Genomic DNA, 25,227 nt, shown 5'->3' with positions numbered 1-25,227 from the left:
TTATGTGAAACACCTATCCAGAAAAGACAAAAACATTTTTTTTTCATAAGGATATTAGACATATATTTTCCATATGTCTTGGATCATTAAGCACATCTAAACAAAACTCAATAGATGAAGTCATATTTAGTATGTTTTCTGACAAAAGAAACATACATAACAAAAAGATAAGTAGAAGGTCTCTAACTGTTAAAAAATTAAGCAACATACCCTCAAACAACCCGTGGGTAAAAGGAAAAATCACAACAGAAATTAGAAAATATTTTAAACAGATAATGACGACATAGCTATAAACATTTATGGGAAATAACAAAAACAATGCCTAATGGAGAATCTGTAGACTTAAATACATATATTAGAAAAGAACAAAGACTGAAAATCAATGATCTAAACTTCTATCAAGATGCTCAGAAATATACAGTAAACCAAGGAAAGTAAATACAAAAAAATAACAAAGATAAGAGAACTTAAAGAGAAAAAATGCATGGAGGAGTATATTAGCACAGAGGTGGTTCTTCAGCAATATGAATGATCTTAATAAAATGCTAGCAAGACTAATCAAGGAAAAAATAAAAATTTGCAAGTAACTAACATTAGACATAAAGTAATATTACCTCAGAGTCTATACACATGAAAATAGAAATAAAGATATATTTTAATACTTTACATCAGTACATTTGACAAGTTTTGAGAAGAAAAAAGTCCTTTAAAGTGAATTCTGAGATTGGCACAATAAGAAAAATAAATACTAATAGCCCTGCATCTATTTAAAAGACCCACATACACACTCTATTTTTTTAAAGTTTATCTATTTGAGAGAGAGAGAGAGAGAGAGAGAGAGAGAGAGAGAGAGAGAAAGTAGGGGAGGGGCAGAGAGAGAGAGGAATAGAGAGACTCCCAAGGAGTCTCCCCACTGTCAGTGCAGAGCCCCATGTGGGACTTGAACTCACAAAACATGAGATCATGCCCTGAGCCAAAGTTGGACACTTAACGAACTGAGTCACCCAGGCACCTAACACACATTCTATTATTAAACTACTTTTCATTTTTTTTTTTAACGTTTATTTATTTTTGAGACAGAGAGAGACACAGCATGAACGGGGGAGGGGCAGAGAGAGAGGGAGACACAGAATCGGAAGCAGGCTCCAGGCTCTGAGCCATCAGCCCAGAGCCCGACGCGGGGCTCCAACTCGCGGACCGCGAGATGGTGACCTGAGCTGAAGTCGGAAGCTCAACCCCCAGGCGCCCTTAAACTACTCTTCAGAAAGAAGATTCCTTGACCGCAAAATTATTTCAAATACTGAAGAAAGAAATCAAGCCAAACTTATAATCATAGTCCAGATTGTGGGTGTGTATGTGTATGGTATTTTATGAGATTTACCTAACCTTGATACCAAAATCTAGCCAAGAAGATTCATTTAATTTTTTCCTCATGCAATTCTTCCATCTCTTTACTTGAATATTTTAATGATAATTATTTCAAAGTTCTTATCAGTCAAGTCCATTAACAAGCCATCTGTGAGTCGATCTGTAGGTACCATGTGATAATTCTCAGAATTTTCTGGATTTCATCAGTTGGTATTTCTAGTGTTCTTTTTTTTTTCCATGTATTTTCTAGCTATGCTGTATAATAATGTAGAGGCTCTGTATTATGCAGTCTTCCACCAGAGGAGGCCCACTCTTTCCTTTTCAAGGTAGACAGAATATTAAGCAAATCAATTTAAACCTATCTTGGAGTCTAGTGGAGACAGGGGTTCGTTCAGTCGTTGGAAGACTCGCATTCCAGTCCTTAGGACATGGTTTCCAAAGTTTTTAATTTAGAATTTAGTGCATTCACCAGGAGTACTTCTCTGAGACACCAAGACTCTATCTATCCCATCACCACCAGGATACTTTGGAAAACTCTTCTCTGCTTTTCAGACTGTTACAGCTAAAACTGTGTCTCCCACACCACCAAGATTTGGCTAGTGTCATGAAGGACAAATTGACAGTATTTGAAACAATTTTGAAGAATGAAGCCATTTAAGTGTCCAAAGTTGTCTCTTATAGCTCAGGAGTCAGCAAACAAGCCTATGGTCCTAACCTAGCCTGACTTTTTCTATAGCCTAGGGGCTATCAAAAGAACATCTTATGAAATGTAAAATTATATAAAATTAAAATGTCAATGTCCAAAAAGTTTTATTGGAACACAGACACACCCATTCATTTGTTTACTATCTAAGGCTATATTTGCTGCAAGGGATGAACTGAGCATTTACCACAGAGACTGCATAATACCACAGTTGAAAATATTTACTCTATGGTTCTTGGCCGGAAAAAAAAAATCCATTCCCTGCTCTAGTCTATAAGACCAATAAAAGTTCTGGCAGTTTCTGTGTCCCTTAGTAGTGGTCCTCTGCCCAAAGTCAAGATTCTCATTGAAAGCCTACACAAAAAAAATATAGTTTCAGATTGTAAATTTATCACCTACAGTTCTTTCTCTCTAAAATTTTAACCCTCAAATGCTTTTTGTTTAAAACTGCTCTGATTTATTTAAACATATATATTGTTTCTATTTTATTTACTTTTTGCTATTTTATCTAGTTTTTCTTGACAGGAGCAATCATATACAACAAACTACTCCATTCTATTTGCAAGTGGAAAACAACCATTAATTTTAAGAATTGACATTTTTGTTTTTGCTTATTCCTAGTAGTGTCCAGAAATTTAAAAAAGTAAAAGTTGAAAATATCTGGCTCATCAGAAAGTATCTGGTTTGAAAGGAACCAACAAAATCTAGTTCAATCCTTTATTTTGTAGATTAATAAATTGTAGTTTAGAAGGAAGTGTGAGCAGAGTGCCTGGTTGGCTCAGTTGATGGAGCATACGACTCTTGATCTTGAGGTTTGAACCCCAAGTTTGAACCGCATGTTGGGTGTAGAGATTCCTTAAAAATAATCTTTAGAAAGAAGTGTGAGCAATTTGTCAATATCTATATCTGGATTTTGGTAGTCAGGACTTGAGTCCTAAAACTCAGATCTAGGGGATTTCTCTGTGGCTGTCTGTCCTTTGTGTGATCTTTGTTGTACGTGCTCATATGTGTGTATAAGTTTAGTTGGAGTGATAGGCCATGTGTGTTTGTGTGTGAACCTTCCAAGACCTATGTGTATATGTGTTACTGACATAATTGGATGATGCTCTGATACTTGAAGTTATTGAAAGTTATCTTTAAACTCTTTGGCCTATGTTCTTCCCAAGAGAAAATATTATCTTCCTGCCTTATTTAGTACAATGAAATCACCAAGGATGTTTTCAGGTCAGTTTAAATTTATCCAAAGTGATTTAAATATTATTTTTAAAGTAAAAGTATAACGTGTCATTAAAAAAAATAGGGTTAATGAGAAAAATGCTGACAGATTCATAGTGCTAGTGTCACTGCATACTAGTTTTTTATTCAAAGCACCAATTAAGTACAAATTTACATTTAACTTGTCAAAAAGAAATCTTTTAAAACATTTTATTCAGCTTTTATAATTTTAAGCAGAACTTATCCTCTAACGCCAGATCATGTATGCTTACGTTTGTTTCTGTATATCATCATATCTAGGTAGATTGGTATATCCTTTATAGAAAACAGTGGAAGCCCTAAAATAAATACATTTAGTATTGTAGAAAACGACCGAAAAATTAGACCAAGACCAAAGCACATCGAGTGTGTATTATAACCTTCTCATTGGCATTAAATAGTTTTAACCAATGTTATTAAGTTGAATATATTTTAGCATCCAGGACAGACGTATCAATCTATCATTGATAACATATTTAGGAATGTATCTATACTTAAAAATCCATTCAAATGTCAAGGTTTTCATGAAATCTTTTGTAATGAAATATCTTAATTCTGTTTCATATTATTATATCTGATTATAATAGGGTACAACTAGGGACTGGGTATAATTAGAAAATATTTATTATGCTGGTGTTCTCCTTCCTATTGACCTTAGTGATCTCAAACAAGTATGTATTATTTAAATATGGGTTTTCAGGCTTAGCCAAGTATTTCTTGTTTTTCACGCTAATGTTAATTTGCTCTAAAGGTAGCATAATATTAGCATGGTTAAGCTTAGTTGGGAAACAACTGATGAGTCTCCATTATTTGCCACTTCCATTATATTGACTTGTTATTTACTTTATTATTAAAACAACATCTCATTGATATTTGTATTTTTAAAAATCTGTATAACAAAAAATTTTGAGTAGATTATAATGAATTGTTTCTTCAATTCCTGGAAAAGTTTGTGAAATCTCTATGTCTCCAGTATTTGTAAGGAAAGATATCAAAATTCCTTTTTTATTATTGATCTTCCTGGAACTGGAAAAGACAGGAGAAATGAAGCAGGGTACACATGTGATTCCATATAAAATATGCACATACGATAGATATAAATGTGGAAAAAACATATATAAATTCTTAAATTTATTCAAAATTTAGTTATTTTCCACAGCAAAGAGCATGTTTTAAATATTGATCAAACAATTTGCTGCTAATACACCTTTTGTGAAAGGATAATAGCAGGCAGAATAGGCTCACAATAAACATTATTGAAGGATTAACAAAATGAATGGATGCAAAATTATGAAGAACAAGATAAACATAAAGAAAACAGAAGGGATTAATAAGTAACAAAAAAAAACCCACTTCCTAGTTTTGAGTTTTGTGACATTTTAAATGACTAATAACTATATAATTCAGAAGAAGGTAGATATGCTGCATTAAGAATAATGATCATATTTCAGTGGCTTAAAACAACAAAGCTTTATTCCTAACTTATGCTATCTGCCTAATATGTACTTGCCACAAACTCACTGTTTCAGATTGATGAAAGGTTCATCTTACATGTTCCCATGATCATTGTGGAATGGGAACAATAAAGCTGTAGAATGTAGCACTTGCTGCTAAATGCTTCTATCCAAAATTTGGTCCACATCTATGTCCAGGACTGGTCACATGGTCTCATTTAAGATGCAGAAAAGTACAATTATATGTGTGTCAGGAAAAGAGAGGAACTGGATATTAGAGAGTGGTAATGTCTGCCATGGTGGGGAAATTTTCTAAATCAGGAGGGAAATGGCACAACCAAAGGCTAAGGGCTAGAATTAATTGGGACTAGGAACAAAGGAAGGAAGGAAGGAAGGAAGGAAGGAAGGAAGGAAGGAAGGAAGGAAGGAAAGAAAGAAAGAAAGGAAAGGAAGGGAAAGGAAGAAAAGAGAAAGAAAGGGAAGGAAAGAGGGAGGAAGGAAGGAAAGAAGGAATGAAAAAACTTAAAAAGAAAATACATCCAGACACCCCCATAAAAAAAAAAAAAAACCTCTGGGCATTTAGCCAATCAACATCACATGGACTATGATACTTTAAGAAACCTCCATTATTAATTATGGGGTTAATGGATTTGGATTTGATACAACGAATTACAGAAAATAGAATCTTAAAAATAGTGAATTACAAGCATAAAAATATCAACCACTACTATATATATATATATATATATATATATATATATATATATATATGTATTCAGTGCTTGATAAATCTGGCATTTTTGCTTTGGGTAATTGGAACAGGAGAAGGCAGAGTTATATAGTACAAAAAGCTAATAAATTAGTTATAATAATCTAAGTAAGGAGTAAGATTTAGAATTGGGCTTGTAATTTTGCTGAGGAAATGGAAAACATACACACATATGCACACACAGGAGAAAATCTAGACCTTTCTAAAGAGGGAGACTCCCAGAACTGATAACATATTTAATTTTAAAAGAAAAAGAATTAGAAAGTCAATGGTTATATATTTTAGGGATTGAGAGAAGTGTATTAGTATGTTTATACATAAGTACAAGACAGATAAGACAAAACAAACAATTTTTTAAACAAATCAAAGCATTTGAACAACTTCACCATAGTGAAAATTATATTAAAGTAGAAATAAGGTAAGACAAACAAGGCTCTCTCTGTCTTTGAATAGCAATATGAAATTAAGGGTGAGATAATTTCCTATTCATGGGAGCTATTCTGCTTTGAAATTTACTCATATGCTCAAATATGTTAGAAAGGTAATGCACTCTGTAATGTGGTCTTTAAAATGCACAGTGTGACGGGCATGGTTTAAATAAAACGTTTAGTTGCAATATCACCCCAAATTATCCTAGCAGGGAGAGCTGAGGCAAACCACCAATTTTGACTCCACATGTATTCCAGATACAGAAAAATGGATAAATTGGTTTCTTTTGTGCTCTCCTTGCTGCTTGTCTTTATGAGCAGTAAAATTGCTTGCATGGAGATATCAGCTTGCAGAGAGGCTTCCAGAGGAAAGCTGCAGGAGTTAGCACTCACAGGGTAGCCCAGACTGCAAATGGAACCCAGCATTCACCATGCTGAAGAGGGTGGGTGTAGATTAGAAGGTAGGAGGTAGTTATTTTAAGCAGCAAGCTCCAAGTGTCTGAACTCTGATGGGGGAAATGGAGAGCCCCTGGATAGTGGGCATTCTAGGAAAGATTAATTTGGCTCTTCAAACCGTTGTTATTCAAAAGATTATCAATAGGTTTCCAAGACTTAATAAAAAAGTGATTTTACAGTTTTCTATCACTGTGACCATATGGTCTTCACCGAGTCACTTAATCTCTCTGCGCCTCAGATTCTTCCTCTGCAAAATGGAGATAATGTCTAGAGATCAGAGAGTAAGTCAGAAGATTACATGGGTCTCTCCTCACTTTAGGATGTATAGTTCTATGATTTGCAAAGGCCTCTACATAGTGCACAAAGGCCTCTAACTATAACGAGTTTCCACTGTAACTCTTTAACCTCTACAATTGTGGCCACTTGCCTTTCAGGATTGAACACCATTCTGGATTCTCAATTAGCTCTACTCTGACTTGAAGGTAATTTAAGAAACCTTTGATAAGTAATGGCTAAGAATTAGGTATCTATAACTTGGGGTGGTCATGGAAATCAAATGTCTTAATGGTTTAAAGTTCTTAACCTACAGCTTGACATATACCAACTATTCAGTAAATACTAGTGTTGGTGGGTGTACTGATGCTCATCATTGAAATGGCTCACTGTGCTAATGGTGCTGTCAACCTTTCTGCTGATCCACTCCAACATAATACACAAATTCCTTTATGCCAGTAATAAGTGCTGTAAGTTTCTTGTCACGAAGTTACCGCTGTCCATTATTTTTCTGTATCTTGCTTTTGTTTTGTTCCTTGGTCTCCTCTCTTGTGCTCGATCTTAAGCTTAACTAATCAGTTCTTCAAGGCACAAAAAAATCTGTGCAAGAGCTCCATGGTATGTTATGTGATTGGATTCCTCATGTCTAATTTGACCATCCTGATGCAGGTGATCATGTGGACCTCTACTGGCTGGAGTCTGCAACCTGGTGTTCTGCGATTCCCTCTGTTGCAACATCTTCCCTCCAATGTATTATCATTGTCACTATACCTGGCCAGATTTTATGGTCTCCAGTGAACCTGCTAATAGATCACATTTCCTTAATTTCTCAAACATTTACAAAATAAGGGAGACATCAGAATCCTATCTTTCATATTGGTGCTATTAGTGAGTATGGGTTTAGGTTAAGAGATCAATAAACCACCTAACAGGAACCTCAGAATTAGGCAAGACCAGATGGGAATGACTGCTGCAGGAAATTAGACTGAAAAGGAGAACAGCGTGGAGCCGAGTTCAGGATGCCCTGGTTTCTCCCCAAATGTGCCAACTGACGAAGTGAATAAATGAATGCTGACAAATTAAAAGTGTCTTCAAAGGGAAAAAGTCCCTCTCTGGGGAAGCTAGAAGTGGCTCTCCCCTACTGTTTGCATTTTCCACTATGAGTGGTGACCTCTAAGTCTTCCACATTTGGACAAAGTCCTGATAGTTATTAAGATCTGTATTTGATTTTGGGTAGCACTAAGAGACTAATATAAACCCTCCGTAAAACCTTTACTTTTTGAGGAGCTTTACATAAGAGTAAACGGAATACAAGTTTGTGTTCATAATATGAATTTAGCAAACATAATATTTGGTGTTAATTAAAAACAGACTCTGGAGAGAGACGCTAAAAGTGCAGCATCTTCCCTTAAGACAAAATAAGAGAACATTTACTTTTAAAAGATAGGCTTATTTGAGTTCATATATAAAAGCAGGAGATAAAATAATTTTCTGTGTAATGAGCATTAATTTAGGATTTGGCATTTTCCCCCATGTTACAATCACCTCCTTTTAAATATGTGAGCTAGGGTATCATTTCTGCTGGTTCTTTGTCCCAGACTAATGTCCTCTAAGAACTTCTCTTTTTCGTTGTGTAGGATAGTGCTGCTGGTCATCATCAAGCACTTTTAGAATTTGGATTCATTAAAATACTTTAATAGGAATGAAAAAAATATTTCATTTTGGAGTATATCCTAAGGGTCCCAAAGGGATCAGTAGCAACAATAAATGAACTTAACATAATGTCAAGCAGTAAAACAAGGCAAATAAATTACACGGGACTTTTCTCTAGTAATTGTGAGTTAGAAAAATAGAACAGGAAATCTGACAGCGCTTGCTTTTTTCCTTTCTTCTGCTAAAATCTCAGTAGCTGTATGGTGGTGGTGGTGGAAATGGAGAAGGTCAATTCTGTTTCTGTAACATATACTTTTATTCACATTCACAGCTGTTAACAGTGTCCCAGAGTCATTGCAGAGGCATACAGGACTCTTGCTGACCTACAGCAATAATAGGTAGCCTTCACTGAGTATTACCCTAAGCAAAGCATGTGCTGAGCGGTTTGTGTGGGACCTGTCAATCCTTCAGTTACTCAATAACATAGGTATGATTATTTGCCCTAATTTATAAAGTAATTTCTAAAGTGAAATTTAAAGACATTATATGATATTGTGCAATAACAGATTACTAGAAACAGTCAAAGATAGGATTTTAAACTCTTGACTGTCTGGCTCCTTAGCCATCTTCTAATCCAGTGACTTCCAAATTATTCACCAGGGCATGAGCCAAAAGATACATTAGGGAGTGGATAGGAAACATTAGGATATCCACTTTTAAATTTATTCATCTTTTTAAAGTTTAATTTTTGCAAATGTTTTAGAGCACACCTGACTTACTAGTAAATTATTATTCAGGCATTTATAAAGTAGTACATAGTGTATTGGCTTGATTTTTATTATATTTTTGTTTTTTATTGATGTGGATACATGATAAACCTGAAGATGGCTCTGATTCAATTGTACTTGCAAAAGTAACAAATTGAGTTTTTGGGGTTTACCCTCTTTCAGCTCTTCCACTTTTTGACATGCTTGCTTCTGTAACCTCCAGGCAGCCTGTATCCTCATGCAATGTACCACATACATACAAATGACTTTAGTGTCCCATAAAAGTCTCCTTTAAAGTTCAGGTTTTCCCTTCTTGCTCTATTTTCTGTATGTGAATCGTCTTTGATCAATGCTGCTGCCTGGATCTCAGCATAAAACAAATAAATGATCCATTAATGTGATCACACATTACATGAGTAATGGCATGACATCTTCAGGGTATCAATTAGGTAAAAGTGAAGTCTTTCACATCAAAGAAAACTTTTGGAATGGAAAATAGAGGCAAAACTCATTTTTCCCCCTTACCACTTCACTCAAAGTTATGGATTATCACTTATGTGGTATGTGTCAAGAAATTTAGGAATACATGCATGTTTTTGGTGGTGTTTTCACTTTGCAAAACATTGGTGAAATTTAAAAAGAACAAGACCATTTAAATATATGTTATTAAGTTTAATTTATTTCCTTTTTTAAAGTGGGGGTTATCATAAATGCTGCCTTCCGTCATTAACAGCTTTTCTCCAGTGACTATTGTTATTTTGCTTGTGATATTTGATAATTTCTATATGAAAATATAATAATGGCTTTAGCATAAAAAAAAACAAACTTTGCCAAAGCTCAAGGAAGAACATTCTTAGCTGTACCTTTTGCATGGCAGGAATTAACTGCTAATATCATTAAGGTCCTTAGAAAAAAAAGGTCTACAGTGTCTGAAATTTCGATGTCATGCCAGTATATACTAGTTGTGCAAATGATCAGTAGGCTAAAATAAAAACAAGTAGATATTTGATATATTTTGTTTTCTCTGAGAACTTCTTTCTTATAATTCCATCTCTCTGGGAGGATATCAAAGCTATGCAGTGAAGGTAGAATTTTTCTACCTTGTAGAAGGTACAATGAAAGAGAAAGAGAGCAGAAGAAATCAATGAGATTTGAGTAAGTCTTTTACTTGTATGTCTTAGAGGAGATAGACAAATAAATTTAACTAACTTCAATTCCTTAGTAGAATAATAACCCCTTTTTCAGCTTGACATTATTTATGACTAAAAGTGTGTGTGTGTGTGTGTGTGTGTGTGTGTGTGTGTGGTGTGTTATATAGTACATAGTTTAGATAGACTGGAATTGAAAAGAAAAAAAATATCATTCTATAGCTAGTCTCTCTAACAAAAATTGATTTTTCTGTATTTGTTTCCTGAATAAGAGGTTAATTATCTTCATTTTCGTGTACTTGCAATTTAATTTATAAAATTCTGTGTTGAGCACAAGTTATAGCCACATTATTTTATAATATCATCTTGTTTGTTGCAACCTTTTCGTGCCACTAAATAATTATATACAAAAGAATCATTCTCCTCCTAATTTATTGATGTGTTGGTACAGGACACATTAATAAAAACCAAACTTTGAAAATATGAAGACAGATGGGAAGACTAGAGAAGGACCAATTGTAAACGGAAATCATCAGTTATTTCTTGAAATGAACATTATTTATTTTGAAAAATATGCTTTTATTTATTCAATTTCTATGTGAATAAGCTTTATAAAACCAGAATTTATATAAGGGAATAAACAGAGCACAAACAACACTATACCTTCAAAATGCCAGTTATTTCTATCCTCAGATATTGAAGTAAATTCAATTTAAACTATTTCACACAGATTCAGATTTACATGCTATGGGCAGAAGAGTTTAATTATTTTTCACTCCGAAAATTGAAATCATTAAAATGCATTTTCCCCAAATAAAAAACAGGGTCGATTTACAGTAGATATTTTTATGGTCACTTTTCTTTTTGTGTACTTTTGCCTTGGGAAAAAATGGAATAGTGAGAATCTAAAAGTAGTTTCTTCAATCCTTTATAAAAATTTATCTATATGAATTAAAACCAAACCTGATATTATCTCAGTGAGAGGTATTGATATATTCCATTTTATAAACCAGTATATAATTCTGATCATTTATATAAAAATGATACATTTTTATAGTTAATAAAGGAATATTGATACATTATTATAAGTAGGTCCGCATGTTATTCAGGTTTTCTTGTTTTTATTTTTGTTTTATTTTTTCTGTTCAGAATCTCATTCAGGACATATTACATTTAGCTGTCATGCCTTTTTAGACTCCTCTTGGCTGTGACAATTTCTCAGACTTTTCTTCTTTTTGATGACCTTGACTGTTTTCAAGAATATTGGTTAGATAATTTGTAGAATCCCCCTCTCTTGGAAGTCGTCTGATGTTTTTCCTATGGTTAGACAAAAGCTATTGATTTTTGAGAGGAAGGCCACAAAGAGTGCCATTTTCATCACAGTATACCAAGTGTACACATTCTCACACATGATTTTCATCCTTAATATTGACCTTGACCACCGTGCTGAAAGAATGTTTGTCAGTAATGTTGTCTCCATTGTAAAGTTACTCTTTTTTATCCCCCTTTCTATACTGTTCTCTTTAGAAGGAATTTGCTATGCACAGCCCAAATTTAAGAAGCGGAAATTCATTTTCTCCTTCCTTTAGGGTACAGCATCTATAAAAACTATTCGTAATTCTTCTGCATGGGATATTTGTCTCTTCTCAGACATTTATTTACTCAATTGTTCATTTACATCTATATAGATTTAAGAGTATTTGATTTATGCCAACTAACCCAATATTACTTTATTTATTATGTTGTTTCATTTTTTTTCAGTTTTGTCCATTCAGAGCACTTTCAGATAGTTTCTGTACTCATTTGACTTTCACCCATCAATGTATTTTGATATTATAATATATATAATAATATATATTATTAATTTTAATACTTCCTTACTTCCTAACACTACAGTATCTTCCATATTTATCTTATATATTTGTATCCCAATCTTAAAATCAGTCATTTGTCTGAGAAGTTCTTCTTTAATTACATAACGGTATTAAAAATCAAACTGTGGAAGCTAAGTGTGCTTGTTGCTACCGGGTTTCACTGCTTTTAGTCCATCTCTACTGAAAAAGCAGACAAGTATATGGTTCATGCATATATACATACCCATAAATACTTTTATATGTAACCATCTGTATCTAGATTCAGCTAATCATGAGTTCATACTGGTATCTCCAACTCTAATCCATTACCATATGCATATTCTTGCTTCCTCCCCTCTTTTATTTGTAAATTCTCATTCCTACAATGAGTAACCTGCCTCCCACTTATATGACATTCATTTATCTGATTGTTTAATTCCAGTATACATATAAATAACATAGAATTATTAACCTATACCCCCATGCTGAAACAATTATAGACCAGGGCTTGTGTGCAATTTCTTATACCTCTAGCCTTACAGACCCCACCCATTTCCTCTCTCCCTGCTCCCTTCAGTGGAATTGTTTCCTGTATATGTAACAGAGTTACATTGTTATGCCACATTCTGAGTTTCTCCTGGGAATTATCCAACTTCCTAAATATGTTTTTAATTGCATTTGTTACAGTTTACTTTGTACTGTAACTTCTGGGAATTTTGATAAATGGATAATTTCTTGTATCCACCATGACTGTATCATACAGAATAGCTTCATCATACTAAAAAAATCCATTGTGCTTGACATAGTCAACTCTCATGCCGTTCCTTTGATCTCTCAGCACCACAGATCTTTCTTACTCTACAGCTTTGCTTTTTCCTTCTGATATTTGGAAATATACAGTATGTATCCTTCTTCATATCGACTTCTTCTACTTAGAAATATGTGTTTTAGGTTCATCCATGCCATTTTGTGCCTTGAATGTTGATTTCTCCTTGCTGCTGAAAAATTATACATTGTATGGCTATACTACAGTTTGTTTATCCATCCTTGTTGAAGGATAGCTTGGTTCCTCCCAGTTTTTGACTCTCATAAGTAAAGAAGCTATAAATGTAAGTTGCAGGGTTTTGAGTGGACATTTTAGTCAGTTCAAATATCTAGAAGTGGGATTGCTGGATCATACAAAATGATTTGTTTAGCTTTCCAAGAGACTATCAAATTCTATTCCAAAGTGGCCATACATTTTGTATTCCAACAGCAATGAATTAGTTTCTCTTGTTCCACATCCTCACTAGCATCAGATATTGCCAGTTTCTTATTTTTATTTATTTTATTTATTTTTTAAGATTTTAACCATTCCAATAGGTCTGTGGTGGTATCCTATTGGTGTTTAATTTGAAGTTCCCTGATTATGAATGATGTGGAGCTTCATTTGTCATATGATTACTGGTCATCTGTATATCTTCTTTGGTGATTTTTCTGTTTAGATTTTGCCCAATTTTTTAATTAAATTGTCTATATTCTTATTGTTTAGTTTTAACAGTTCTTTGTATGTGTTGGATACTAGCCCTATATCTGATAGGTGTTTGGCAAATATCTTTTTCCCAGTCTATGACTTATATTGCCATTTTCTTAACTGCCTTTTTCAGTGAAGAAGTTATTGTATTAGTGTAACTCAGCTTAACAATTTTTCCCTTCATGGATCATGCTTTTTGTCTTTTATTAAGAAGCTTACTGCCTCACAATGAGATGACATTTTACATGCGCTAGGTGGCTATAACAATATTAGGAAAAAAAATGGATAATGGCAGGTGTAAATGGTGCAGCCACTGTGGAAACAGTTTGTCCATTTCTCAAAAAGTTAGAATTTCATATGACCTACCAATTTCACTTCTAAGTATAAACTCAAAATAATTGAAAATAGGTATTCAAACAAATACTTGTACTACAGGTTCATGATAGCACTATTTATAATACCTATTAAGAGATGAATGGATAAGTAAAATGTGTGTGTGTGTGTATATATATATATATATATATATATATATATGTGTGTGTGTATATATATATATACAATGGAATTATATATGGTATTATATATATATAATGGAAGATTATTCAGTCCTAAAAAAAAGAAGTATTAATACATGCTACAACATGGATAATTCTAGAAAACATGCTGAGCATAAAAGCAAAACACAGAAGGTCATATATTGTATAACTCCATTTATATAAAATATCCCGATAGGTAAATCAGTAGAAACAGAAACCAAATTAGTGGTTAGAGGTGAATGGAGAGGGACAGCTTAATGTGTACAGGGTTTCCTTTGGGGTGATGAAAATATTTGGGAACTAGTTATAGATGAAGGTTGCACAACATTGTGAATATACTAAGAACTGTTGAAATGTACATTGTAAAATGATTAATTTTATGCCATTTGAATTTTGCCTTAAATAAAATAAAGGGAAAAAAACCCTCATTGCCCAAACTGTGGTCACCTTGTTATTCTCTTATGTTTTCTTTTAGAAATTTTATAGGTTTTTCCATTTTTATTCAGTGAGTTTTAAGTTAAAAGATATTTTAAATAATGATAAATGTTCTAATTTACATATATCTTAAAGTATATTTTTCTTAGTAAACTAATAATGTAATTTTGAGTAGTCTTTTAAATTTTTTTTAAAATTTACTGCACTTAGAATTTAATAAAACATTTTGTATATATTAATTTCTTTTTTACATCTCCTTTCTTTATTCTTATATATCTATGTTTGGGCTTTATAATAAATAATTTCTAATTGTTTTAATAAAAGATGAGCTTATGGGGCAATATGGAATAAAAGCAACTGTGTTAACACACAGTGCTTGTTATAAATTAAAATAGACAGAAGTGGCAGTTTTATTGATTGCCTTAAACTTGAAAGACAGTTTTGGTTAACACTTGTTGATAAAAAAAAAATGTTTCAATAAAAGTGTTACGTGATTTTTATACCTACCTAATTATTGGATCTGTATTACAAGCACATAAAATTTACATTCTAATAAGTTACATAAAAATTATGTTTTAAAATTTTTGTGAAAGTCTAAGCAATTCAAAATAATATTTTCCCAGCTTGATTGTTTTCTTTGGAACAGAAAAAAGTTATAAATATGCAATGCACATTCAGAGGGATAAACCTAGAATATACATTTTACTCTATAATGGGAACCTGCAAATTATTACTAGGATGCTGAAGCTATCCACAGTGTGGTATGAGTAAGCCATTATGAGCTAGTTTTAATATTTATCATCCTTTAGCAACATTTTTCATCTTTAATATAAACCCTTAAATTATCCAAAATGTTGTATTTTATTCTTTGTTTTTAATTTTTATTTAAAAAAATTTTTAAATGTTTTATTTATTTTTGAGAGAGAGAGAGAGATAGAACATGAGTGAGGCAGGGGCAGAGAGAGAGTGAGACACAGAATCTGAAGCAGGCTCCAGGCTCTGAGCTGTCAGCACAGCTGACCTGAGAGAGCATGACCTGAGCCAGAGTCAGATGCTTAACTGACTGAGCCACCCAGGTACCCATATTCTCTGGATAAATAGCTAAGTCTATTCAAGTTAGAAAAGAAAGCAACAAGAATAGAAGTGACTAGAAACAAAGATCATGAATACATTAATAATACCAACATAGGGACCTTATCTACATTGCATTCTAGCTAGACTGGCAGTCCTTCAGTAGAATGCAACAGCTAGTTCATTGGATGACATATCTTCCATTGAATATTTTATAAAATATTGGGCTATATAGGGTAGTGTATTTGATTCAATGCCTAAATTTTCAGAAGTCACGGTGATGTTAATTTCATTAATTAACATAATTTGTGATTGGTTATAGAAGAAGAATACAATGTTCTAAAGGAGTCTATTTCATCATGTATAGAGAAAAAACATTTCAAGAATAAGGATAATTTTATTATAAATGAATATGAATGGATATAGTAGCTTCAACAATAGGAGTCATTGCATCTAGCTATATCTGAAATCCTAAGAAACAGAGATCTCAGGATACCTCAGATTTGTCATACTTATTTTTCTATATAAAGTTGCTTATTTTGAAGCACCTTATGCCATGTTAGACCTAATGAGAGCTGCATGTACCCCATTTACTGATTCTGTGCCATGCTGCCCTTGGCACAAATCATACAGCATGACCCAGAAGAAACCTGAGTTGTGCTTGCTTCCTGCCCTCAAGCCCTGAGCTCCTAGGTCATTAAAAAAAAAAATAGACTGGTTTCCTTGCAAAGGTCTGAATATACATGCCTTTAGAAATGATCCACTCTGTGGGGTGCCTGGGTGGCTCGGTCAGTTAAGTGTCTGACTTTGGCTCAAGTCATGAACTCACGGTTTATGAGTTCGAGCCCCGCATTGGGCTCTGTGCTGACAGCCCAGAACCTGGAGCCTGCTTCAGAAACTGTGTCTCCCTCTCTCTCTGCTCCTCCCCTTCTCTTGTTCTCTCTCTCAAAAATAAATTCAAATTTAAAAATAATAAAAAAAAAAAGAAACGATCCATTCTGATCTTAACTGTATACAAATTTTTTTCCGCTTTACTCCCTATATTGCTCCTTGGCCTAGTTACCTCATATCAGAGCTTGTGATTGGAAATTAAATTGTGATCAAATCTGTAATGCTCAAATTTTATTTTGAGCAGAATTCCATCTCTAATATATGCCTATTCTTGCTCTAAGCTCTCAACAACTGTTACAGTTTGAGAAAGCTAACTGATATCAGTCTTTACTCCTTCCTAATTTTAGACTAATTGAAAGATAAAGTCACAAGTAGAGGCCATTTTTCTGATAAGGAAATTTCCACTCTCGCCAGCACATTTTGTAACTACTGAGATTGGGCTGACTTACTTGGATTTAGTGTGATAGTTTCAATTAAGGACTGCAGCATTTCTCATGCTGAAACACTGGGGCCTTCTCTTAGACTACATAACAGTGCAGTAGTGCAGACTCACTTCTCACAAGGCTACACACGACACAAGTTTCACAAGTAGCAATACTTATCTAGACACTTAAAGGTAGGAGTGGCTATTAATCCAGGCTTGGATGAACTACCTGGAAGTAAAGTTCAGCTTTCTGAAGAAGCAGTATTGAAGAAAATAAAGATTACATACTACACATTTATGTTTTCCTGTGTTTTTTAAAAAAATATATTCATTTATTTTTGAAAGAGAGCATGCCTGAGAGAGGGAGAGGGGCAGAGAGAGAGTATCCAAAGTGGGTTCTGCACGGATAGCAGAGTACCCCCATGCGGGGCTCAAACTCAGGAACCATAAGGTCATGACCTGAGCTGAAGTCACAAGCTTAACCCAATGAGCCATCTAGGCACCCCTGTTCTGTGTTTTAAAGATGAGGGACAAGATAATTTAATTTCAAGGGGGTCACTTCTCTTCTTGAGTAAATTGAGAGAATGACAATTGTGACCCCGAATCTCACACTTTGTTCTGGGTAAGCAATGGTGTACCAAGTGCTGCATGTGTCGACAGGAGGAAAGAGGTAGAGATGTTTGCAAACCAGGCATCTGTAGCAGATGTGTCAATGGGATCTACTTCCTGTTCCTAATACAGCTGCACATGTTTCTGGCAGGCAGCTTGAATTTATGCCCTCAACCTCAGTGATTCTGCCTTGCTTGGCTCTAGATTCTGGCATGTCTATGCATAAATTGTCAACTTTATTAGAGTTATAAAAGGCCCGAGTGTTAACATCAAGCATGCAGATGCAGTGCTTGCCTAGCCAAGCACACTTCCTGGACCACCAAAATAGTGCAGCTGCAACCATTGTGTGCCATTAGCAGTGACACTCTATAAATCTTAATCTGTTAAACTGTGGCACCGTCATAAGTTAATACAAGATAAACATTTGCTACTTTAATTAGGTAGATGGAAGATTTCTATACATGTGCTATTTTTCCTCATTGGAGGCTGAGTTATATATTTAAATTCAAAATAGAATTTATAAAAAATGGCTGATATATAAGTGCTTATTTAGCAATAATTTGGTGACATCATTTAGCCCGTGTCCTTTGATTCCTCAAGGTGTTTTGGAAAGTTATTTTAAGGTTAGGACTTCTATTCGATTTCTAATACATACAGATGTGTGCTGATTCACTACACTTGAGGGGAAAATTTGTGGGTCTTCTTTCATTTGGTTGCTTAAAATTGACTTACAACTTTCACATCATTCTGTTAAATAGCACCATGAAGAATAGGATCAGCCAAGATATAGTAAATTAGTATCATTTAATGATACTATAAATATGATATCAGTGTCCTATTTGAGAAACAATAAGTCAAACATGAATGTTACACTAATTCATTTCAAGTATTTAGTAAAAAAAAAAAAACTGGTGTTAAGATGACTGAGAAAATAATATTATTGGCCTGAGGGAATAAATCTTTATAAATTTAGGAGTCACTAATAGAAATTTGGTGTATGAACTGAATATCATGAAGATCTATTATTAGAACATCTTTCACAAAACTATCTCTTTGAAACCTGGTATGTGTTATTTATGTACTATGCCCAGGGGATACAATGGTAAACAAAATATGTAGCATCTGGCCTTCCTTCTGAAACTTGTATTCAGTCTACCATGTTTACGAAATGCACTTCGAAGTTCATAGAATGTCATTTCTCTAAATATGACTATAGTCTCAATCCCCTAAATGAGCAGGAATTTATTTCTTTATAAGTTGTCTATTGCTGCTCTAATAAATTGCACAAATTTAGCAGCATAAAACAATACACATTTATCTTACAGTTCTCGAGGTCAGAAGTCCTAAAGTCAAGGTGTCAACATGCTGTGTCCATTTAGCACACTCAAGGGAACAATCTGTTTTCTTGCCTTTTTCAGTTTCTAGAGGCAGGATACACTCCTTTTTCTTTGGTTTGTGACCTCCCTCCTCCATTTTCAAAGTCAGAAGCACTATAGCATTTTCAAATTTCTCTCTCTCTGTCTCTCTCTCTCTTTCACCTCAGCTTCTATTGCCACGAATTTGTTCTGAATTTGACCCACCTGTCTCCTCTTATAAGTACCTTAATGATTACCTTGGTCCCACCTGGACAATTCAGACTAGTCTCCTGATCTCAAAAGCCTTAATTTAGTCACAACCGGAAAGTGTCTTTTGCCATGTAAGGTGGCACATTTGCAGGTTCTAGATAATGATATAGACATCTTTGACAAACTATTATTCTGCTTGTCACAATCTCTCTTTACATTAGGGTGACTCACTCACTTGTAAATTGATAACCTATTATATATTACACAGCATGCAGATGAACAGTCCAGTCATCTAAGAATTTTTCTTAAATATTACATAATCCGAAATTATTTTGAAAAATTTGGATGGATTAAATTAAAAATTATTTTATAACAAGTTGGTTGATGCTTTTATATTTATACATACTTATTTCCATGGAGTGTATAGCTTTGTGACCTGAAATGTTAAGAAAAACATGTTTCCAACCTTATTCTTTAATCTTCCTAATCATTGCTTTGTTGTGTGATTGTACCATTTATCTGCTTATATACCTAGATTCCTTTTTTAGGTAGCTGAGTGTGAATCCAAGGAAAGTGAATTATACTCAGCACGTCTTTAATTGATACTGGATGAATTCAAATTTAAAATAATCATTTTAGTTAGCCCTAACTGTGATGGTTAATTTTATGTGTCAAATTGGTTGGGTCACAGTGCCCAGATATTTGGTCTAACAGTATTCTACATGTTTCTGTAGGATGTTTTTGGATGAAATGTACATTTAAATGTGTAGAATTTGAATAAAGCAGATTGCCCACCATAAAATGTGGATGAGCTTGTATTTAAAGAAATCCAATCAGTTGAAGCCTTGAATAGAAAAAAAGGCTGACCACCCCTCTCCTCCGGCTGAGAGATATTCTGCCCACAGACTGCCTTTGGATTCAAACTGCAACTCCTTCCCGAGTCTTTAACCTGCTGACCTTCTTCTTCATTAGATTTTGGACTCACCAAGTTTCCATAATTGTGTGAGCCAATTCCTTAAAATAAGTCTCTTCATATATATATTCCCTTCTGGTTCTGTTGCTCTGTATAACCTTGACTAACATACTAGCTAAGACTAAAGTTATCTGTAGTTTTATGATAACCAGGTTAAATTCTTACAAAATAACATATTATAATTACAACTTTCTAGTTCTCTATTGTTGCATAGCCACTTATGTCAAAACATAGCCATAAACATTTAATGTCCCGTGGTTTCTGTGAATTAAGACTCTGAAAGCGGCTTACCTGGCTGGTTTCTGGTTCAGAGTCTTTCATAAAACTGCAGACAGGATGATAGTCAAGGCTGCAATCATTTGAGGATTGACTGGCTTGGAGGTTCTGATTTTAAGTTTACTCAATTGGCTATGGCTGGGCCCTCTTCATATGATTGCTCAAGGCTTGGCAGCTGGCCTCTCCCAGGGCATGTAGTCTAAGACAGAAAACAAAGCCATACTGCTTTATATTGCCTAATATCCTTGTCACGTACAATTGTTGTTGCTTTATTTATTCTTTAGAAGTGAGTCACCAAACCCCGTCCATACTTAAAGGGAAGGGACTACATAAAGGCATAAACACTTAAAAGGTAGAGATCATTGGGATCATCTTAGAGGCTATCATACATAAAGAATAAAATGCGTAAAATCTTTAATAGTTATGCCCTTTAGTTTACTATATCAATAAGCAGTGGGTAGCAAACCACATCCTGGGGATTAAATCCACCTCAAGTCTTGTATTTTTATGGCCTTCAAGTTAAGATTTAAAAAAAAAAACATTGTAAAAGGGTAAAAAAAAGACAAAGAAGAATATATGACAGTAACCACACATGGCTAGAAAACTTAAAACATTCACTATCTGGTACTTTACAGAAAACTTTTGCCAATCCTTGCTCATCGAGAACAATATCTGAGGTAATACCAATATCTTCACAGTTCCCTGAAATAAGTTAAGCAAATATGAATTTGTTAACTACATTATTTTATTTTCATTTATATAATCCATCAACAAACTTTTGTTGCTGTTGTTGGGTTTTGTTGTTGTTATTGTTTAAAAATTTTATAATGTCAACTCCCATGAATAGTTATGGCACTGTTATCAACTCAAAAATGAAATCATTCTCTTTTAGGAAGACTTTTGGTATCAGTCACACTAACTTTCATTATTTCTTCAGCAGAGCCAACTCAAGAGGGAAATAAGCACAAAATAACTGCAATTAATATTGATCTTAAGGTTTTAGAATTCCTTGTGTACAGCTCAATCCCTCCCTTTGCCATTCTCTTTTTGGGGCTAATGTGTTCGTAGAATCTTCTTGTGTTTATTTCTCAGAATGACTACTTCACTGTGGATGAAAATTGTTGAAATTAGTTTTTATTCCAAAGATATTTATTCCTACATGTCCTAGACATTCCACTATACAAGATATTTCTCCTGCCCCTAACACACTCACATTCTGTCTCTGTCTCTCTCAAAAATAAATAAACATTAAAAAAAATTTTTTAAAAAGGGGCACCTGGGTGGCTCAGTTGGTTAAGCGTCCAACTTCGGCTCAGGTCATGATGTCACAACTCATGAGTTCTAGCCCCACGTTGGGCTCTGTGCTGACAGCTCAGAGCCTGGAGCCTGCTTCGGATTCTGTGTCTCCCTCACTCTCTGCCCCTAACCCACTTGCATTCTGTCTCTGTCTCTCTCAAAAATAAATAAACATTAAAGAAATTTTTTTAAAAAATATTTCTCTACTGTACAGAAACACAAAGTCAATCAACAAATATTTACTAAAAACAATATATTAAATATTTTATGTACTGTGGAGATCACAAAGAAAAGGCTGTCACAGTGAATTCATAGGATAATGTGGGAGCAAACTTTTGCAGATGTAACATTTGCTAACAACCAAACCGGTAGAGTGAAATACTAAGTCATTTCTGCAGAGAAGAAAGGTATGGAAAACTTGTTCAGTTGAGTTGTGTACATTTTAAAAGTAGACCACTGTGTGATGTTTAACCTCAAGGTCATGCTAGAACCTTTTCAAAATCCATGAAGACTGAACACATTTTTAGAAACAGAATTGGGGCAATGAAAGCTCAATTTTGTGATTTTGCCTTGTTCAACTTTAATATTTCCTTTAGCACCAATGGCCCAGGATGACTAAAAATTTAAATGTCCCAAATATATTTCCAGAAAGTACCTAGTAATTATACATATCATAAAAAATCAAACATAGAAACCACTGCTTTGATGATGCCATGAATATTTTTATATTTTCACCATCCTTAAACAGTAGTCCAGCTAATATAATATAACTGAGTTGCTGAGAAATTAAACTCCAGATTGTTTCAGATGCAATGAATGAAGACACGAGAGACTACAGATAGAATTAAACAAGGGATTATTTAAAAATGCCTTTGTGTATGTATGTGTGTGTGTGTGTACTTAATTCAATTTTAACACCTATATACAATGATAATATTGCTTGTGTTCAATCCTTTCATAAAACAATAAATCAGACACTATTCATTCTTTTTAAAATTTTTCTTACTCTTTCTCTCTTTCTCTTTCTTTTCCTTTCTTTCTTTCTTTCCTTCTTTCTTGGAAGCTCATTCATTTGGTTTCCTAAGGTAAGGCTTTTCTGTAAATTTGATGCATACGCTGCTCTGAAACCAAGCATTATAAAAGAGCAAGATGGTTGTTGGAAATAAAACTTTTTCTATCCTCTCTAAAATTTAGTTAACCTCCTTTCCCACCTTATCAAAGCAATTATCTGATACATATAAAAGTTAAATTGGTAAGGTATAAATGTATATTTGCAGGTCTGCCTGAAATTTCTATCTGATTTGAACATTGGAAATGCTTGTTTAAAAGGTAGGCTTGTTTGTGGTCTTCTTAGGAGAAGATTTAATGCCATACACTTTATTTCAGGCAGAAAGAATTTTCTGAAAAGAACACTGAAGAACTAAAGGCATGATGAAGTATTCAGTTCTAAAAGTTCCTAGACAATTTGAAAATGTCAGGACACACATTATTCTGTTTATATTAAACAACCTGTCAGCCTAGCACATTTGTGAAAAATAACAGTAGTTATTTGTTTGGTATTTTCAATGTTTCTGCATTTAACTCAAAATGCAACCCCCTCTACCCAGAGCCCACATAAAAAAAAAATTCTTTAACACCATGTAGTACTTTCCAGTCACATAGCAACATTACTAATACTTAAATTAAGAGAGAGCTAGTGATAATGCCCTTGCTATAGGCTGAATGTTTCTGTTCCATAATAATTCATAAGCTAAAACCTAATCAATCCCCAATGTGATGGTATTTGTAGGTGGAAACTTTCAGGAGTGATTTGGTCATGAAAATGGAGCCCATATGAATGGGATTAGTGCCCTTATTTTTTTTGGGGGGGGTGGGAATCAGTGCCCTTATAAAACAGACCCCAGAGAGCTCTCTTACCCCTATTTGCCATGTGAGGACACAGCAAGAAGATGGTAGCATGTGAACCAGGAAGCAGGCTTTCACCAGACACCAAATCTGCCAGTACCTTGTTCTTGGACTTCATAGTCTCCAGATTTATGAGAAATAAATTTCTTTTGTTTATAACACACCAGTCTTGATAATTTTTTCTATAAGCAGACTGATTAAACTAAAACAATCCTGTAATTCACAAGCAAAGAAGTGCAGACTATGGAGAGCAATATAACAAAACACAACAACAACAAAAAAAGGGGATTAATTTAAAAAGAAAACAGTCTTCATGTCACATGTAGTGTGTAGGCTATTGACAGTGTGAATGTCCACATGCTAGTTATATTAAAAATACCTAGATGCCAGGGTGTCTCAGTTAGTTAAATGTCCGACTCTTGATTTCAGCTCAAATCATGATCCCAGGGTTATGGGATTGGGCCCCAGGTCAGGCTCTGTGCTGATAGCCTGGAGCCTTCTTGGGATTCTTTCTTTCACTCTCTCTCTTTCCCTCCCCAACTTGTGATCTCTCTGTCTGTCTGTCTCTCTCTCTTTCTCTCTCTCTCTAAAAAACAAAACAAAAAACTTAAAAAAAAAGTAACTTATCTAGGGGTGCCTGGGTAGCTCAGTCAGTTGAGCATCCAACTCTTGGTTTTGGCTTAGGTCATGATCCCTGGGTTGTGGGATCAAGCCCTTCATTGGGCTCCATGCTGATCATGAATCCTGCTTGAGATTCTCTCTCTCTCTTTCTCTCTCTCTCTCTCCCCCTCTCCCTCACTCATGCTCTCTCTCTTTCTCTTTCTCCTCCTCTCCCTCTCTCATGCTATCTTTCTCTAAAAAACAAAAACAAAAACAAAAACAAAAAACAAATCTAATTCACCTAATGAATTTTTATAATGTAAATTGTTTTGGTTCAGCTGAACCTTGGATGTAAATTTTCAAATCAATTAGTTAATATGTCTTGAAGATGTACTCTAGCCAAGACATTATACTAGGTACACATCATGGAGGAAACAGAAGACCCTAAGACATGCCTTGTCAATCTGAAATCTCTGGGAAATTGCAGAGACAAAATAGAAGACAAAATTAAGTCAAAATAAAGGTGGGAGAAGTTAAATCTGCAATGTTCCTGAGAACTGAAGTTATAATGAATGAGGATATAAGGTCAGCAACCAAATTTTCAGGAATATCTGTGCATCATAAACCAAAGAATATCTTCCACTACTCTCAATTGATAGTGGATATTCTAATATATCTTCAAGGTAAAAATTAACTCTAGGAAAATGAGTAAAATATAGTCAACAGGTTTTTAAGAACATAAGTTTATTCATAAGAAAGCAAGGAAAGCATTTAGGAAATCTCAATCTGTTTGGGGTGCTGTAACAAAAATACATTTTTAAAAAATTGTTTTAAATGTTTATGTATTTATTTTGAGAGAGACAGAGAGAGGGAAAGAAAGCTGGGGAAGGGCAGAGAGAGAGGGAGAGAGAGAATCCTCTACAAGAGAGAACTTGTAGGGCTCAAACATACAAGTTGTGAGATCATGACCTAAGCCAAGAGTTGGAGCCTTAACTGATTGAGCCACC

General features: G+C 34.2%; 1 long non-coding RNA gene across 2 annotated transcripts in view; it reads right to left on the bottom strand.

Moving 5' to 3' along the window:
- The window catches only part of LOC111559710, a 350,013-nt gene that overhangs the window by 102,196 nt on the left and 222,590 nt on the right, over positions 1–25,227 (bottom strand). For both annotated transcript variants that reach the window (XR_006595557.1, XR_002740831.2), the window contains exon 3: positions 20,435–20,618. This is a non-coding gene — a long non-coding RNA (uncharacterized LOC111559710). The remainder of the gene's footprint in view (positions 1–20,434; positions 20,619–25,227) is intronic.

This window comes from Felis catus, chromosome A3 (genome assembly GCF_018350175.1).
Source record: "Felis catus isolate Fca126 chromosome A3, F.catus_Fca126_mat1.0, whole genome shotgun sequence".
Taxonomy (NCBI): Eukaryota; Metazoa; Chordata; class Mammalia; order Carnivora; family Felidae; genus Felis; species Felis catus.
This window is presented reverse-complemented; position numbering and strand designations above follow the sequence as displayed.